This window comes from Cannabis sativa, chromosome X, assembly GCF_029168945.1.
Source record: "Cannabis sativa cultivar Pink pepper isolate KNU-18-1 chromosome X, ASM2916894v1, whole genome shotgun sequence".
Classification (NCBI taxonomy): Eukaryota; Viridiplantae; Streptophyta; class Magnoliopsida; order Rosales; family Cannabaceae; genus Cannabis; species Cannabis sativa.
The window spans coordinates 19704950-19719611 of NC_083610.1; the positions used below are offsets into that span (position 1 = coordinate 19704950).

Here is a 14662-nt window from a genome sequence, read left to right on the forward strand (position 1 = left end):
TGCACGGTGGTGCTTATATTGAATATTATATTGGTGATAATTAGAAACCGAGATTCGGGTTATTACCCTAAAGTGAGCGGTTTAATGGCCTAGGGTTATTACCCTAGTAATTATTAATGTGTAAATGTTATGCCATGCTAAATATATTGTAATAAAGAATTATGCGCACAAGGCATAATTAAGTTAGACTCGGTAAATTAGTACCTTGAGTTTGATAGTAATGCAGTCTAGGGTTATTACCCTAGAATTTATGTGAAGGTAAGAAAGTCATGATGTACAATAATATTGCTAATCAAGTGAAAGCATGAATTAGGGTTATTAATCTCTATAAGTGATATTTTGAGCATGCAATGATATGTTATATGATAGACTATTTGGTATGTAATTTAGGGTTATTACCCTAAGATTCTATATGTGTTTTGATATCTATTGAATACATGCATATATTTCAAGAGTTATGTGCATAAGACATAACTTGGTTAGACCTAGTATATTACTAGGATAAACCACTGAAAGAACGTAATGTATGGATTACGTAAATATATATGAATAGGGTTATGCGAGCAAGGCATAACCAGGTTAAACTCGGTAATTATAATCGAGATAAACCTTACTAAGGCCTTATTGTAAATAGACGTGTGAGCGCAACACGTAGGTCTATGCTACATAGACATATATAGACGTGTGGGAGCAACACGTAGGTCTATGCTACATAGACATATATAGGCGTGTGAGCGTAACACGCAGGTCTATAGCAAATAGACAAATAGTGCAGTGGCACCAATAATTATATGATAAATATATATGTTGAGACTAAGGGTTATGCGCTCAAGGCATAACCAGGTTAGACTCGGCAACAAGAACCGAGATGAACTGATCTAAGGCCTTATTGTAAATAGACGTGTGAGAGCAACACGTGGGTCTACGCCACGTAGACATAAATAGACGTGTGAGCGCAACACGTAGGTCTACGCCACGTAGACATAAATAGGCATGTGAGCGTAACATGCGTGGTACGTGTCACACAGACAAATTTGAATAACATTGTTGTTTATATTGTATGATGAGCATATTATTGATATGTTTTATACTGTCTTGCTGGGCTTGGCTCACGGGTGCTCTACTGTGCAGGAAAGGGTAAGTCAGTGGCTGATCAACCATGAGTTTGAGGAGCAAGATGAAGAATGTACATGTTCAAGCCATATCAGACCAAGCGGGTTAAGGGTCTATCAGTGATGAACTTTTGAATTCTATTTTGTCGTTTAGGTCGGCTAGAAATAAATGACTTGTAATAGCGTTTGTAAATATTTTTGGGATCCCAACTATTTTAAAAGTTTTAAATATATTACAAGTTTATTTTCTTTCTGTTTAATATAAAAGTTTAAATTCTGCGCTATTTTGATTAGTAATCCTGTTTAGGGGATTAGGGTTTCATAAGTATTTTGGGTAGCGTGCCTAATTATTTAGGGCGTTACAACATCCATCTGGGTTACACGCGAAGAACATTTCATAGCCTGGATGGATAGTATGTTCTGTGGTGTGTCGTCTAAAGTGATTTATTACTTATAAATAATTAATTTAAAGAAGCTGAAATATTCGAACACGACATGAGAGGAATGTATGGTAAAGTAGTTTAAAGTACTATAATTTTCATACTAATTGGTTATGACAAAAGAGTAGTTCATGAATTTTATTTATGTTATTATCTTTCTATACATTAGTATTGTGAGACTCTCTAACATCAATCTTCAAGATATTGACTATTTTTTGCTCACCAATATTAGACAATTTGATTACAAGCATTGGCTCACTATTTTCGAATCACAAGTGTATCTTTTAGCTCTATTTTTTGGTTCGGTTTTTAGAATTTCAGTAGTATTTTTCGGTTCACTATCCCCAAATCAAAAAATGACTCTTTTTGGCTCTTCTACTTCTTGATTGGTTTTTGAATTTTTTGTAGCTCTTTTTCTTGACTGTACTTTTTTTGTTTCTACATTTTGTTTTTTAATCGGATACTTGTTAGAGGTTTTTTTATTTTTTCTCTAATACAATGTTATAATTGTAAGATGTACGAGACTTCTTCTCAAAACTAATTAGTAATTAGATGAGTAATCATATCTATGCTATTATAATTTTAAAATTTCCATACTTTTATAAATTTTCCCATTTGGAAAATAAATATAAAGAAAGGCCAGCAGGAGGGATATCTTGTGTTACTTGATTAATTGGTTGCTATAGTGTGTTCTATCTAATATTCAGTAAATTGGCTATCAACCCATAGCTTTTTGTTGCTACATTAGTGTCTAAAATTACATATAATTAAGCTTTTCTTTTCTCTTGGTGATTTTCTGGTTTCGAATGTCAAAAAATATTTTAATTTTGTGTTAATATTTTCAAAGACTTTTATTCAAAATACACATGATAAAAATGAAAATAACAAGTTGAATGTTCCTTCCAATTTCTAGACCAGGCCCATGAGGAATCCATTTAAACGAAAGGATGAAGCTTTCAAATAAGGGTTCTAAAAGGGAAATTTACATGGTATACTAATTTATTGGGGATAACAATCATGTTGGTATTGACGTGGGCTCGTTGCTTATTCAATTTATTGGGCTTTAAGCCATTTCGATTAAAGGTGGGCCCAAATTCTTCCATCAAGCAGAATGTTGAAGAGAATTTTCACTTTTATGGTTTTAATTGCAAAATTTTGTAAAAATATGATTTTTTTACAAAACAATTATTTTATTGAAAAAATTAATTGAAATTGAAATATGTAAAAAAAAGTTAGTAAAGAGTAACTCGTTAACCTAATATTATTTTTCCCCATACTATTTCTTTTAAAAAAATAAATGCACAAAAAATATTTTTTTTTTAAAAAAAAAAAACTATATTTTTGCACACAAAGTAAAAACTCAGTGTAATTTTCATATTGTTGAATCTCACCTGTTGTAAGTTCTGAAAAAAATTAGGGAAACTTACAAAAATACTGAAATTTAGATTACATTTTATAAAAATACTGTCACACGAAAAAGTTTTCAAAAATACTGTATTTTTATAAAACACCAGTAAAATACAAAACAGAACAACTCAAAACAACAGTAAAACAACTAAAAAATACCAGTAGAACATCAGTGAAAACTTAACACAGTATACTGCAATATGAAACTTATAAAAAAATACAGTAAAAAAGTACAAAAGTTAGTATACTATGTAAATTTCCCAAAAATTATTATTTTTACGAATAAGACATAGACATGTGGTATCCTAGCATAGTGGGTTCTAAAATTTTATGAGTCATAAGGAAAAAAAAAAATATATTTTTAGGCTATATTTAGAAAAATTATAATATTTTTCAAAATCACTAAAAAAAATCTGTATAATTTTAAAAATAAAAATATTTTTTTGGGCTCTAACTTAAGTAAGCTCTAAGCACAGTCCTAACCCACTAACTTAAGTACCAATCAAACCATTCATTTTGATGATTTAAGTATTTTATGCTGCTATTCTTTCAATTTATATATTTATTAACAAGGATACAAATATATTTATATGCCTCCTATTTATAAACGTGTCTTGTAACTATTATTTTTGTAACAAAACTAATTCTTTGTTATTTTTGCAAATCTTTCTAACTTCTCTCTCTTTTTGGTTTCAAAATGAGGTTTGTGATTAGGAAGTTTATAACTCTCCTAGAGACCTGAGCATAAACTATGAGAGAATGGATTATACCTTTTACCACAGAATAGAAACATTATTAGACTGAAATAAAAAGAGAGTGAATCCAACTAAAATATTAATAAAGAAACATTAAACTTTTTCAGAATCCACTTAGACATAAAAATCTCAAAACACAGTGCATAATTGTACTATTTATTTAGTTGCAAATTAGTCTAATTTCAGTGACACAAATTCCTCTTATACCATTATGATTTACATTAGCCATCTATTATATTCTTTTAATTCGAGGAGAAGATACAGTTCCAAAGTATACATGTAACTATTAGAATCTAGCTACCATAATAATTAGAATTTATGTCATTTTATACATCTTTCTCATAAAGATATTAAATCCAAAATAAGTGAGTCAAAGGACATGGTAAATGTCAAAGCCAAGTGATTTTGGCCTTTTACTATCATTTCTATGGATTATTTAATTTTTTTTTTCTAACACCTTATACTGTAATAAACAACATTAATAACACTATTATTGTATTTAAAGATAACAAACAATCATGTACAATCCAATTCTATAGTGACACCTCAATTGATAAGGAAAAGGAATGATTAGTAATAGTATCCCTGGCTCAAATATAACTTATTAGAGAAAGAAAGTAGGAAAAAAGAACATCTACAATTAATGAAAAGAATTTCCTACTATTGTAGCCATTTACTTTTGGCTAAATTGTCTGGTTTTCTATTTACAATATCTCACCTTACAAAAATTATAACTTAATATTTTTAGGGATAATTACATAACATATTATATATTTTTTTTTTTTTTATATTTTTATGTTTAATATTTTTCTTTATATTTTTACTGTGTTCTATAAAAATACTACCAAAATTACATAAAAGTAATATAAAAATCAAAATAACAATATAATATAACATAAAAATAACAACAAATTAATAATAAATTAACAAGATCGAATATATAAAAATACATTAAAAAAATCGTATTTTCTTTAAATAAAATCATAAAATTATTTAAAATTCTGTACAACCGAATTTTTGTATTTTTTTTTATTATTTTTATCTATTTATAAAATGCTAATTAAGATTTTTGCCCCCTGAACTTTGACATGTACCAAATCATGCCCCCTGAACTTTTAAGGTCATTGAAAATGCCCCCTGAACTATTGAGATTGTTAGATTTAAGGACTTTTTTCTAATTTTAGTAAAAAAGTCTAACATGGATGAAAGTTCAGAGGGCATAATTTAGTACATGTCAAAGTTCGAAGGGCATGATTTGGTAGATATCAAAGTCTGGGGAACATGGTTTAGTACATAAACAATCATTGAAATAGTAAAATTGAATAAAATTAGACAAAAATCCTTAAATCCAATATTCTCAATAAAGTCTGGGGAACATGGTTTAGTACATAAACAATCATTGAAATAGTAAAATTGAATAAAATTAGACAAAAATCCTTAAATCCAACAATCTCAATAGTTCAGTGGGCATTTTCAATGGCCTTAAAAGTTCAGGGGGCATGATTTGGTACATGTCAAAGTTCAGGGGACAAAAATCCTAATTAGCCTTTGTAAAATAATCTCATATTTTTATACGATGAAATATATAGGTTTTGTTTTTGAAAAAATTGAAATAATTAATTTATAATTTCAAAAACAAGGTTGAAACTATTTTTTGAGTGTAGCATAATATTAATCTTGTTACCTATTTATTAGAAACTTAGAAATTTTGGGTTGGAACTCATATTCTTCCACACTTCTCTTACTATTGAACTAGTCTTAGTAACTTAATTAATAACGTTCAAACTATTTATTGCACTTAAGTCTATCTTTTTTTTGTTTGCATGCAATAAGCTATTTCAACCAACTGTTAATATTATTTAGAATATCTTAAACACTAACAAAATTTAACTAGTGTCATATAAACAAACTAATGTGAACCCCCACCTGATAATTTCTCCTTAAATTTTATAGATAGGTTAAAAAGCAAACAAATTAAAACACAAGCATGTTGTAAGTGTACTACTAATTTATCTTATAAATATGATGCATATATATGCTGACAAGTCTTAAAAACTAACATGATAACAGTAAAATATAATAAAGAAAAAGAGTATGGGAAGACTACTACTCAATAGTACTGAATAGAAGAAGAGCATATTGTATTGAATGAATATGCATCTATTATAGAGGCCATATATATATATAGTACACACCACACCAAACCACTCATAAATATGATCCATCATTTTCTATCACAAGTGCCAACTCGAAGCTTCCCTTTGCCGACACTCTCTTCCAATTTACCATATATTTTTTTTCTTAATTTTTATTATTTTTTTTTTAATTTATTGAAATGCTAAACATTGTCAACTAAACTATAGGCATGTGCTAAAATCTTGCTCTCTGTTTTCACTATAATACTTTACTGACTGACCCTGTTATTAATGTTATAGTGGCAAAGTCAATATATATGACCCTGCTTTGAAAAGTTAGTTGTTAATAAAAAATTGTCAATAAGTTTTCCATACTTAGTTATGGAGTGTCATATGGTTAAAGATGATGGTCCACTTCTGGCTCATTAAATTTGCATTGGACCGTCTACTCTTCAACTTCAATTGATATTAAATTAGATATGATTGATTATTAATATTGTAGTGGCTATTAATATTTGTATTTTTAACACTATTATTTATCTTTATTGACTATTAAGGTACTTGCTTAAAATATGGGCGTGGGCCGTGAAGTTATTGACCAATTATAGGGTTTGGAGTTGGAGATTAGAGTGACGTTTCTCACTATATATCCATATATATATATGTTACTCGTGGAATAAATATTTTTTATACTTTGTGTTCTTTAATGAATGAATAATAATATTTATGAGAAGTAAATTGCTTTAGATGTTGCAAAAGGATTTTTAGGTAAGTACTTTAATCTTATATATTGGATTAAATAATTAATAATTAAAATTTATATTGAAAGTTGATTAGAAAATAGAACTATGGATTAAATTGAATTTGTTATCATTACAAAAATTTTTACTTTTAGTCACTATAAAATTTATGATTAAAAATAAAAAAGTTATGGCTAATTATAAATTACTAAAAATTACAATTTGTTATGACTAAATATGTTTTTAGTCATAATATTTGTTGTAACTAAAACTAAATTAGTAACAATTTGTAACTAAATACTATGTTTTAGTCACAAGTAATTTATATTGTGACTAAAATGTTATCACTAAAAGTAACAATTTTTTGTAGTGTATAAAACTATTATGAATATAGGTAATAAGAAAAGAATAAGAATACATAAATATAAAAAGAAAAATTAAAAGAGTTTTCTTAGTAGTTTATATTAATGAAGTGAATTTTTATTTAAATAAAAATATAGTTAAAATAATAAAAAATTGAATCAATGAAATAAAAGAAAAGAAAATACATTAGTATTTGTCGAAATAATTGATTTGAGTGATTTAGACATTCATACATTATTTTATAACACTCCCTTTCCCTTTGATTTCTATAATAATTCACTCATTGAAAATCTTGTCAGAAAACTTAGTAGGACAAAAACTAGATTAAGAAAAAAAAAAGTGCAGTGTGAATTAATTCTTCTTCATTTTGGTGTTTTTGGAGATCTTATTAATCGACATATTCTTATCTTTTGGACTATCTTCTCAAAATGTTGATGTTGGTGATAATTTTGTGAATAAGTTTGTAAAATTGTCACTTGATCAAACTTGTTGACCATCAATATTACCACTTCCTTAAAAATTGCGATTAAAGAAGAATTTTGATGAAATATGCCTCCTTTTATCTCTTTTAGTGTACTCTCCTTTTCGTTGAGTAAATAAAAATCTTCATAGAGAATCGCTTGTACTTCTTTATTGGACGTTAATACATATTTTCTTGAATATGTTGTGTTATTAATCTCAGCTACACACATTCTCTACTTGTTTTATGAATTGCAAGTATCTTAACATAATTTAAAATTATATCGTTAAAAAATTTGTCAAAAAAAATCAATGAGACAAAACCTGAACTAATAGAAAAGAATATATGTTCAAGTATACATATATATTTAATCTTTTACTTGATTGATTTATGATTTTATTGTATAATATATTGAAATATTTTAAACAACCCATTTCTTATAATTTTATGAAATAAAAACATTGTATGTGTTGGGTGTACAACTAAAGTCCCACATTGGCTAGAAATGTAAAGGATCTTGGGTATATAAGGATGATCACTATTTGCATTGAAATGAGGCCTTTTGGGAAGGTGCCCAAAACAAATCTGTGAGGGCTTAGATGGTGTCCGACAGTCCTTATAAGTGGTATCATAGCCAAATTCTAAATTAGCCATGTGAATGTATCCTCGGATTTGCCAAAAATAAAGGAGGTGAAGCTTGCTGTTAGAGCCGTCAGAGGTTCAGATCTGGTTCGAAGGTATTTCGAATCTTACTGATGAAAGGATTAATCTAGCTTACTCAAGGGGATCTTGAGTGTTAGAATCGAGGAATTCAGGTATTCGAAGGGATTTCGAATTTAGCTGGTGAAGGGATTCATCTAGCTTACTCAAGGGGATCTTGAGTGTTGGAATCGAGAGATTCAAGTTTAGATCTGTAATCGTCTGAGGAGAGCCAAGATGGTCCTTTATTTGAGAGAAGGATTGTTGGCTGTACAACCAAAGTCCCACATTGGCTAGAAATGAAAAAGATCTTAGGTATATAAGGATGAACACTATCTCCATTGGAATGAGACCTTTTGACCAAAGTCCCACATTGGTTAGAAATAGAAAAGATCTTGGAAATATAAGGATGAACACTATCTCCATTGGAATGAGACCTTTTGGGAAGGTGCTCAAAACAAATCCGTGAGGGCTTAGGCCCAAAGCGGACAATATCATACCAATAAAGAAATTGATGGTGTCCATACGGTCCTTACAGTATGTATCAGTTCAGAATGCATATACTTGCGTACTGAATTTACCGAACAAGTTTTTGATGCCATTATCAAGGATTGAAAATTATCAATATCAGTTTAATTAATTTTTTTTTTCTAATTTGATTTTGTTTTTAACCTGTTTAGTTGCTATTATTGCTTATCTCAGTTGAATTTATTATATGCATAGTAGAAGAGGTGCAGATAGCCCAGTTCCTTTGAATCCTGAGATTAAGAAGTCTTGTAAGAAAAATAGAAAGAACAAAAGGGAGGCCAAGAAATCAGAGAAGATAGCGAATAACAAAGGGAAAGATCTAATTCATGTAGCTATGCAAGGAGGTCGGAGGTATAAAACAGTATCAGACCACCAACAGTAGAGGCCAATAATTTTGAGATTAAGCCAGCTATCTTGCAAATTGTGCAGCCCACTCTCCAATTTAGTGAGTTGCCTTCTGAAGATCCTCACACTCACTTGGTTAATTTTTTTTTTTTAATTATGTGATACTTTCAAATATAATAGAGTGATTGATGATGCTATCAAATTGTAGTTTTTTCCATTCTCCTTAAAGAAAAGAAAAAAAAAAGCTAGTTGAATTCTCTACAACTAAATTTTATTGTCACTTGACAAGATCTGACTCAAAAGTTCTTATCACAATTCTTCATTTGTTTAAAAGTTGCTAAACTGAGGGGAGAAATAAATAATTTTTATCAGAATGATGGTGACTCTTTGTATGAAGCTTGGGAGCATTTTAAATATCTGTTGAGAAAGTACCCCCACCATGGTATGGAGCATTGGATTCTGGTACAAAATTTTTATACTATTGTATGTCCTACTACTAGAACCATTATTGATGATGCATCTTGAGACACATTCATGAGCAAAAGTGCACCTAGAACTTATGAATTATTTGAAGACATAGTTATGAACAACCATCAATATTCTGATGAAAGAGCATATGGGAAGAAAAAGATAGCTGGTATTCATAAATTGGATGCTACTATTGTTTTGACAACTCAAGTTACTACTCTAAAAGATAACTGAAGCTGCCAAAGTTGTACAAGCTTTAACTGAGTGTGAGATTTGTGAAGGACCACACACTTTTAATAGGTGTGAATCAATTGAAGACGTGGTGATGACTCCTGCTCAAGTGCAAGCAATTGTTAACTTTCAAAGGTAATTCAACAAACTTTTCTTCAATTCATTTAATAATAAATGGATGAATAATCAAGGGCAACAGCCTCAATTTTAAAATCAAACTTCTACTTCTCAGCAGCAAAATCCACAAGCTCCACCTGCTCCTAAAATTGATTTGTAAGCTTCTTTGTTTACTCTTACCACTATACAAACTCCGTTCATGACTGAGACAAGGGCATCCATCAGAAATCTTAAAACACAAGTGGGGCAACTGGCTAATATGCTTCATAACAAATCTCAAGAAAATTTTCCAAGTAATATAGAGGTAAATCCTAAAGAAAAGTACAGTACAATCACTTTAAGGAGTGGTAAAGACTAGAAGAGTTAGTCAAGAAGCCTATTCATGCACCAAAGATTAAGGTTGAGATCATGATGGTCTAGAGGAAGACAAGGTTATTGAGAAGCTTGAGAAAAATTAGCCTCTGATGAGTTACGAGCACCACATCAAGATTTTATATCCTCAGCGATTTCAAAAGAAGAAACTTAACAAGCAGTTTTCGAAGTTTCTTGATATTTTCCAGAAGCTTCACATTAACATACTTTTTTCCGAGATACTTAAATAAATGACAAGTTATGTGAAGTTTATGAAGGAAATCTTATCAAAAAAGAAGAGATTTGAGGATTATGAGGTTGTAGCATTTACTTAGAGTGAAGTGCTATCTTGTAGAAGAAACTACCTCCAAAGCTTAAAGATACATGTAGTTTTAATATTACATGCTCTATAGGAGGCTCAGTTGAAACAAAGGCCTAGGGAGTATGAGCCTTTCACCACCTCTGTCAACACAAGAACGGATGTTGTTGTTGAAATTGAGTCCCTTCTCATGGCTCAAGAAGTACGGATTGACAAGGTTTCCAAGGAGCTTGACATCACCAAGAAATGAAGCCAATGATTCCCAAGTACCTCTCGAGGCACTTTTCCCATGTATCCAACCTCATCTCATCCCAATGGAGGCTACTCACGAGGTGCTCCCTCTTTCAATCCTCCTCTTGGTTTTGGACCACCTGTTCTCCCTGGTTTAGGTCAAGCAGGTCGTGGAGTAGTTTCTCAGATTAATCCTAATATTTGATTATTAGTGTAATTAAATTTAAAATTTTACATAATCTAATTTAATAATTATAATGAAAATTTGTTAATTCTTAAAATGTCACTTTTGTTGTCGAGTGAATTTCGCAACACCAAATTATATTATTTTATTAACATCAAAGAGAATTTTATGGGTAATGGCAAGTGCGAGTATTCAACCTAGAATGGCGAGTACTCGACTGGGAATGGGGAAACAATCAACAAAAACTGGAAAATAACAGTAAGACAGAGAATTATAGTGGTTCAGTCAGATTATGATCTGCTTAGTCCACTGTAGCAAGGGATTCGTAGGTGCCATTTCATGGTGGATCACCTCTTTATATACAAAGCAGGTGTCCAATCGGTTACACAAGGATCACATTCATTGTTAATCCATTATTTACATATTGAATTGCAATAATTAAACCCAAGCAACGTTAACATTAATAAATGAACGACAGTTATTAGGTCCATCAACGTATGCGTCTTCCACATCTGCGAGTTGACTGTTGATGTTCCGTTGTTGAGCTCGCAGGGTCATCAGTACGTTCGGAACGTCTGCGCCCTTAGGTAATCGCTTCTTGTAGACATCGCATGTCGAGCTGGTAGAACCTAATCATGCGAGTCTATATCGGTTTATCAAGGCTATTGGGTCGTGGGGACCAAATCGCATCGTAGAGAGTTGGTCTCTATGCTTTCGCAGAAATATAGAGGGGATACTCGCATATGTCCTGACACATGCGAGTTGGATCTACCCTGCATAATGCGAATTAGGGTTATGCGATCCGACTTAGGTCGTACTCGCAATATCTCGCTGGTTTTATCCTGGGCGAGGTTTAAACTTCGAGAAGTCTCTCACGGACATTTCAGCTTTCATTGGGAAATCTGAATACACGTGTCCTTTAAATAGGAGTCTGGTCTCGAGTTTCTAGGTGAGAGAAATCTCACTATAACAACTTTATGACAGTATACTAATGCTTAATGACAATTTTTTTATATATATATCATTATATTACTTGTGATTAGAATTTAAATAATGTTTGGGTGTAATAACTGTTGTAAATATATAAATATATATTTTAAATATATATATCTAATCAAATACATATTTCAGTAATTAAATCACTTAATTTGATTTCAATGAGATTATGTTCACTTCCAATATTATAGAACCAAATTTGAGTAGTAAATTACAAAAGTTAGAAGTACTAATGCATTTTAATTTAGATGAACTCTCCATTTTTCTATTTCTTTTTGAATATAAATAATATATATATATGTATACATTTGTAGAAAAATAGTACTAATTAATTCGTGGGGGGATTCCCACCCAAATGGCTTTTATACATTAATTACTTGACACATTGTGAGTGTTTGAGTCAAAAACTTGTGATTTACGTGTGTGTAGGACACAAGAAAAATGGTAAAAAAATATAAAACTAGTTTGGGTCAGAATATGCAGGCACACATAACTCCCAAATATTAATCAATATTGGGGTTGGGGACTTGTGCCTTGGAAGCTTTTTGGTTCACATATTAAATTAATTAAATTCCATTTCCTCTCTAATCCCTATTAACTATTAACTAATATTACTTACAATGTTCATCATTTTCTTTTATTAATTATCTTTTAAGATTTCACAGAAAGAACAAACGAACGTGCTTAAGTTTCAGTTACTCACTTGGTAATGGTTACATAACAAATAAGCGTATTTTTCGTTGTTGAGAGAGCATAATTTTTGTATTTTATGTCTCTTTAACCGATTATTCCAAAAATTAAAAATTAAAATAAATAAATAAAGTACAAAGTCAAGCCCAAACTTAATAAACCATCCTTTTAAAATAAATAAATAAACAAACTTAATAAATTTTAAGCAAGATTTTTCATTTTGTCTTGGAAGAACCTTAACCAAGATTAGATTTTGTCTTGGAAAGACATTTTGGGGCACTATTTTTATTTTTGGTATTTAAATAATTATAAATTTATTTATGTAATTGAATATATATACTACAATAGAATGTAAAAAAATGTCTAGTAAGTAACCATGATGTTATTATTGCAATTTTTATAAAGATTTAAAATTAGTAAAATATATGATGATTTTACAATGTATTTTTTTGAAAGGAGTGCACTGATGCATCCTTACTTATTTTAGCATTGAGAACAAAAATTAGTTTAATTTTTTTTCATATTCATTTGCGATATAATTATTTAAGATTTTTTTACAAAACTTTTAAAAATTCAGAATAATTTATAACAATATAAAAAGTAGTGTTCAAACAATCTATTTCACACTCGCATAAAATAAAATAGTCACACATGCAATATATTTTTTGAATCTTATTTTTCGGTGTGTTAAATTTTTCCAAATTTTTTAAAATTTTACAAAATATTTTAAATAATTATAACTTACATGACAATGAAAAAAAAATTAACTAAAAAATTATTTCAAATGCTAAAGTAGATAAAAATACATAAATACATTAATTTAATTAAAGGGGTGCATCAACACACTTTTTACGAAACAATAAATATATACACATAACACGATCAGGTCAACAACAACTGTTCTTTTTTTTTTTATTTTACTTACACCTTTAAGTCAATATGCTAGCTTGTAAAAATAAAAATTCCTAAGAAAGAAGATGAGATTTATGTTAAAACTGAATAAATCCAATTCTCATTAATAAATTTCCATATATATAATTATATAAATTAATCCAATTAATTTTTAGAAACCCTACTTCCCAAACAGCTTATTATAAAAATATACCTAAATTAAAATTTAATCATTGGTAAATATCATTTTGAATTATGTGTTTTGTAAAATTTATTAATTGGATCTTTTATTTTGTTAAATGACACAACTGACCTTATATTTTCTAAAATAGTAAAAATAGGATCATGAGCTCAACTTTCAATAATTTTATTTTTTAATATAACCAATTTTAAAACAATTTCTAACACGAACAGATACATAAAACATAACCAGTTTTGTCATAACATCTCTAGATCAAATTACTATTAAGTTTTATTATGACAAAAAATCAGTTCAGGGTGCTATTTGTATAATTTTAAAAAATACATAATACATTTTATCATTTAACAAAACAGATAGTCTTATTAATAACTTTTGCAAAATGCAGGATCTAAAATAGTATTTACGTTTTAATAATACTGATAATAGTGTGATGGTGAGTCAAAGGGTGTTGGAGTTGGATGTGGGTGTGTGAAATGAATTTATTCCCAAGATTAATTTATTAACACCTCCATTATCGATGTTTCTATATAGTCGAAACCGACACACAACGCAAATTTTTGCAAGTCATGGTCCCAACATGGATATAGGATTAAAAAAATTTACATTAACGTGTAAATCAATGTAAACAACTTTTAATTTCAATTTAATGACATTAAAGTATGTAACGCCATATGTTCCTTTCGTTTTTCTAAAATTCTAAGAATTTTGGGTAACAATTAAGCTAAATATCCAAATTCCAAATCTCCCATGCCTCAAAATTTGAAACTGAAAAGTTTTTTTGCTACTAAAATACGTCATGTTAATTAATTAATTAATTAATAGAGGTTTTTATTCTATATTTATAACCAAATTTTCTTTCCCAGGAAACAAACAGTTTGGATTGTCATACTCCTAACTAAGATAGTTGGTTAGTGAATACCACAAAAAGCTACCTACCAACCTTAGTTAGAGGGTTTCTATCGTTTAGATTTTTTTTTTTTAAATAAATTATATTATTG

General features: G+C 29.4%; 1 non-coding gene across 1 annotated transcript; it reads right to left on the reverse strand.

The window, feature by feature from the left end:
- Positions 1 to 9323: 9323 nt before the first annotated feature.
- On the reverse strand, positions 9324 to 9430 carry LOC115703260 (small nucleolar RNA R71). The gene has a single exon (XR_004009038.2). It is a non-coding gene; the product is annotated as a small nucleolar RNA R71 (small nucleolar RNA).
- Positions 9431 to 14662: the final 5232 nt, after the last annotated feature.